Consider the following 5,964-nt stretch of genomic DNA (forward strand, 5'->3'; position numbering starts at 1 on the left):
CTTTAACAAGTTGACCAGGAGAGAAAGCACATTGCAATTGCAGCCTGATGGTGCAGCCAGGACTAAGTGCTGGCTTGGAGTATTAGGAACAAGAAGGAAGGGTTGCTTACCTCCTACATCATAACTTCCAGTGCCGAGCTATCGGACTTCAACAAGTGTTGCTAGTTTCTTTATAGTAAGTCCTTTAAGATTATACAGTAAATAGTTAAAAAGAGTTAAATTGTATCTTTTATTTTTGTTTTTTGTTTTTATAAACGACAGTAGGCTGGCAAATTATTAGTACAGTTTGGTCACCATGAGTCGAAGGATGTAGAGTATAAGAACAATCTCTAGACCCTGGCTTCAGATAACAAATAGGCCTGGGAGCCATAAGTCACTGCTTCAGATCAGGGCATTTTCGCAGTACATCCAGAGCTTGAGAGTCTTAGAGTTACAGTGTTTTGGAGACATTATGTTAAAGTTTTAGCCAAGAGGACAGACTTTGTGTATCATTCAGAGAAATGTGTTTTTAAGGAAAGGAACATTTATATTTGTTTCAGGTCCCTAAAATCAAATTAAACATTTCCAAGTGCTTAATAAAACAAAACACAAAAAGTGCATTCTGTAGATTTCCTTTCTTTGGAAGCTGTTGTGTCAGTTGTGACTTGAGCACAGTTCTAGACATGAGGTGCTTGTTCTCGTCACCTCCTGCATCCTTCCGCGCACCTTCACACAGGAAAGAGACTCAAGCTTTCTTACTCTGTTTCCACTTAGATTTAAAATATTTGTTGTTCTTATTGAGGCCCCAGTTTACTATCTTCCATTAAAATAACTAATGGTATAAAAGAATGTTAATTCGTGGTATTCCTTGCTCAGTTTTGTTGGCAGTTTTCCTAGAACCTAAGATACAGTTAAAAAAAAAAAAGAACAGAAAACTGTCTGACTATCTTTTGTTCCTTCTAAGTTCAAGAATAATGAAGTGTTCCTTTTGTTAGGAAACAAGTTTCCATGTGATGTTTACATTGAGCTCATTTTATACGTGCTAGCTGAAGTCTGAACATTGGTGTTGACATTGGGAAGTGCAGCCAGTTAGGCAGAAGTGCTGGGTGTGGTTGAGCGCCTCATGATGAGTTAATCGACTGCATTCATTTTGGTGTTGATCCATGTAAATAAAGTAGGAAAAATTATTCACCTTTTCTCCCCAGATAAACAGTGATGCTCAAGTATGGTTATTTCTTTTAAAGAGTATACCTCCAAATATTTTTGACAAGTTATGTCATTTTCTGCATTTGCCATTTATGCTACTGCCTTTTATAAAGAACTAGTGTATCCTTAAAATAGCACAAAAAATGTTTTAAAATTTATAATGGCAAAACAAACCTGTGACTGACTGACTTAATGTCTTCAGATCTAAAAGCTATAAAAAAATGTTGATATTTCAATATTTCACTTACTCCCGAGAAAAAATGCTCTCAGTCTTTTGTAGAAGGGAGGAGAACTTTTGCATACATTTTTACTCTTTAAAGACACTTATACTATCATAATAACAATTATGTATTTCTTTGTTTTTTTGTAATTTTACATAAAACAGTTATTTTCTATTTTTACTCAGATAAATATTTGTGCATAAAATGTAAAAATAGTAAATGAGAAAAATAAAACTATTATACAATAAATTCTTATGTTGAAAGTTTTTTGGGTTTTGTTTTCTTCTGGAAAAAAAATTCAGATTCCTGGGATCTACTTCTAATGAATGTACATATGATTCCTTTGTCATTCTTTTCATTACTTAAAACTTTCAAAGTAGGGATTCCCCCAGAATCAATCAATCAATCAATCTCTCTCCCCACCTCTTTCTGTGCCTCACACACATACACACACACACATGTCCACACACAAATGAGATAAAATGTAACTTTGGGGAGTACAGATTCTACTGACCTGTAATTGGTGGGCGTGAAGAGTAGCATACTCTCACCCAGAGAACCTGACAGAAGGCAAGCTGAGGGCTGCAGATGGCTCAGTGGTTAAAAGTACTTACTACTCTTGCACAGGATCCAAGTTTGGTAACTCCAAGGGATTTATATAGCTTCTTCCTGGCCTCTCCAGATATAAACACCCACAGACAGAAACGTACATAATTGAATAATAAAAATAAAATCTTTTTGAAAATGCTATTCCCCGTTTTGTACTAGAGTCAGTAGTCTTGAGCTCAAGCTTGTGATTGCTCTTCCTGCCTCTGGCTCCTGAGTCCTGCAGGACAGGATAGGATGTTTCAGACAAGACTTTACAATTTAAAATGTCATTGGCTGCTTTGTAGCCCAGCAATGGGTAAACTTGGGCATGCTTAAATCAGAAACTAATGTTTATGGACTGCAGTATTTTTAGAATACACTGTTTCTCGTGAGTTGGGGGTGATGAAAACCATCTCATCCTAAACTGGGATGGCTGATATATCAATCAGGGATCATAGATACAAGCATATGTGTCTGCTTATAGTAAATAAGCATAAGGACCTAGGATTTGTTGTAGTGGAAACTGGTGCTCACTTCACATAATGGTAAAAAGTGCTGAATATGTGACTCAGTGCTCAATTGAATAATTCCATCGTAGGGTTGTCAAACATTTCATTTACCTTTTCGCTTATTTTTCTTAACCCTTTGATGTGTGTATCAGCACTATCCAATTTACAAATGGAAAAGTTGAGGCCTAGATGTGCCAAGGTTACTTGCATATGGGCATGCTGGACTGGAAACCAGCGCTGATCTCTTTTCATTGGGATAAGTCTACCTCACCTCAGTAAAGACTACTAACAGCTTCACTGAGAAATGCGAGGTGTGACCGATGTGCTGAGCAAATGACTCACACCTAGGTACCTTTCCTGTGTCATGCGGCTTTGTCTTATCTAAAGGGAGATATCTGTGTTAAACAGAGCCAGCCTTAACTCAAATGTGGCTGTGGGTGTCACTGCTGCTACTGAACCACCAGGTGAAAAGTTACACCATCTCGTAAAGGATGGATACATTTGTCTGATGATACCTGAATACATACATCATCAGTCTTAGCATCTGTTGTGTGACAGAACTTCCAGGGAAGACAGAGCACATCTCCTGACCCCAGATAGGGAGCCCATAACAGACCATAGTACAGATAGCACTGAAGTCTACCTGGTGAACAGGAATATGGGTGAGAGGTTACTTACAGGAACAAAAATGACTCAAAGACAGCTGTATGACCAAAGCCCACTTCAGTGTGTATGACAGCTCACAAAGCCGGGAACCTGGAGCACACTGCACACACAGCCTGCAGGTAGCTCAACAGATTGCAGAATGTCCTTTATGAGTTAGCCAGGCAGTTTCTGCATATGCCTTTAATCCCAGCACTGGGGAGGCCGAGTTACAAAGACCTCTTGAGTTGAAGTCCAGACTGGACTACAAAGTGAGTTCCAGGATATCCAGGGTTACACAGAGGAACCGTGTCTTGGGGAGTAGGGATGGAGGCAGGGGTGGGGAGGAGGCTGGTCTGGTCTTGGGGGGCAGGGGTGGAGGCAGGGGTAGGGAGGAGGCTGGGGTGGTCTCCAAGAGGCTTCCTTGGGGCTCAGCATCCTTCCTCCCAGCTTTTATTGCTTACTCCAGCAGGAAGAAGCCCAGTGAATCTAGTTAGTTTCAGAGACTACCTGAAGCTATTATGAGGTGTTTCCCTTGGTTGACTAGCTTCCTACAATAGGAAATGTTTCAATCTGGAGGAAACGGTTACACAACAGCATCCCAAATACAGCTCAAAGGTTGTCACAAGCCCCAAAAGATGCGTTAGGACCACTCTTGAAAAAGAAACTGAACCATGGTCTGATAAATCCCCAAGTTAAGGACTGACTTATAGGAAAAATAAAACAAAAAGCACCTGTTAGTTACAAGGAAATAATCAGCAAAGTACAAGGGAAAATAAAGTACCACAAAAATAATTATTTAAAATGTCAAACATAAAAGCTGCAGAGAGGGCCCAGTGCTTGAGAGTATATGCTGCTCTTTGAGAGGACCAGAGTTCATGACTGGCAGCGAACAACTACCTGTAACTCCAGCTCCAGGGGATGATGCTCTCTCCTGCTTCTGTGGGTACACAAACACACACACACACACACACACACACTCACACACACACACACACACACCTCTTTAGAATGTTAATTACAAATATAAAAGGAATGTGTAGGATAAAAGATATGTATGTCTTCTTAAATGAATCAAATACTTTGTAACCTTTGGACCTTAATTACAAGAAATAAATTATAAGTGAGAGTTGAGTAATTAGGGAACACTGGATATTTGAAAATTCTGAGGTTGCTGTTTATTTTGGGCAGCAGTATTACTTTTGTGGTTATAACAAAGGGGAGGCAAAGGGGAAGAGTGCCCATTAGAAATGTACTTTGGGTAAAGATGAAACACTATGACATCACTTATTTGTTTCCCGGTATTTCAGAGAGTGAAATACAGATAAAAATGACAGTTTAATTCAAGGCTGAAGACTTGGATCTAGGTGAATAATGGGTGATCATATTATTTTATTATATCTATGGAATTTTTCATAAATTTTTGTGCACACTAAAGAAACTTACCTGAGGGATGAAGAGATGGCTTAGCTGCTAAGGGCTAGGCTCACAACCCAAGATACAAGAAACTTACCTGGAACAAGTATCAAGATTGAGGACAATTTTACTAATGTTTAAGGAGAAAAAAACCAACAGGATGGCAAGCTGTAAATCTCAGCAGCCATCTGGAGGAGAGAGGTAGAGGAGAGAAAGTGCTGTCTTTTGAGTTACCTACCATCTGAGAAACAGATTCTCAACAATGGAGGTCAGCGAGCACCTGCGAGATAGTAGCTGTATGACCAAGGAATGGGGAGGATGTCGCTTGAGAGGACTAAGAAATGCAGAGTGTCTGGAAAGGTACACTAATGCTTCTGACCAGTATCTGGAAGAAAGGAAACTGGAAAGAAAGTCACACTTTCCCAAGTGAGTTCTTAGGGAAGCAGATGGGCTCTGCAGTACTACCTTCAAGCACCCAATGTATGAGAGATACACACCTGTATACCTATGCAGGTGTCTGGAGGCCGGAAGAGGATGTAAGATGTTCTGGAGTAGGACCACCAGGCACAGGTGCTGGGAACTGAACTCCAGTTCTCTGAGATAGTAGTAAGTGCTCTTAACCACCAAGCCATCGCTCCAGCAAACCCTTCTTAGTATGCCTTTGTGTGAATAGGATCTACCGTGGGCTACACAGAGCCAGGTGATTGATGGGCCCAGCTAGATTAACTCTTCAGAAAGGATACAGTAGTATACTGCTTAAAATTTTGTAGTAGATCAGAACTTTATATCTCTACCCAGGACCAGACTTCCTCTCTCTCTCTCTCTCTCTCTCTCTCTCTCTCTCTCTCTCTCTCTCTCTCTCTCTCTCTCTCTCTCTCTCTCTCTCTCTCTCTTTTTCTCTCTCTCTCTCTCTCTCTCTCCCTCCCTCCCTCCCTTTCTCCCTCCCTCCTCCTTCTCTTTCTTTTTCTTTACAAGAAGAAAATAGCTTTTAAAAAAAATGGTTCACAAATTATCACAGCTAATGAACCAAATTCTTACTCTCACCTAATGTCTGTGCCACCCTCCAAGCAGAACCATTGTTCATTGAAACAGTTGGCGAATGACTTTATGGATAGACCATCTTTATACCTACACCATTTCTTAAATGATGTAACTAACCTGTTCTTATTTTGGGCTTGTACCACAGTAAGAGCCAAGATTTTAAACTCTACTAAATACAAAACAAACAAAAAGACTTTATATATTCATGTTCATTTAAGAAAATACTAGAAGTGATGTATTATTTTTAAGTATACAGTTAATATGTTTGGAGTCATTTAAAATATACTGGAAAAGATGTATTTTCACTATTGCTGTAGATGAGCATCTACATAAGACTGTTAAATTGATTGTTGTTTTATATC

Source organism: Mastomys coucha, unplaced genomic scaffold (assembly GCF_008632895.1).
Source record: "Mastomys coucha isolate ucsf_1 unplaced genomic scaffold, UCSF_Mcou_1 pScaffold12, whole genome shotgun sequence".
NCBI classification, from domain to species: domain Eukaryota; kingdom Metazoa; phylum Chordata; class Mammalia; order Rodentia; family Muridae; genus Mastomys; species Mastomys coucha.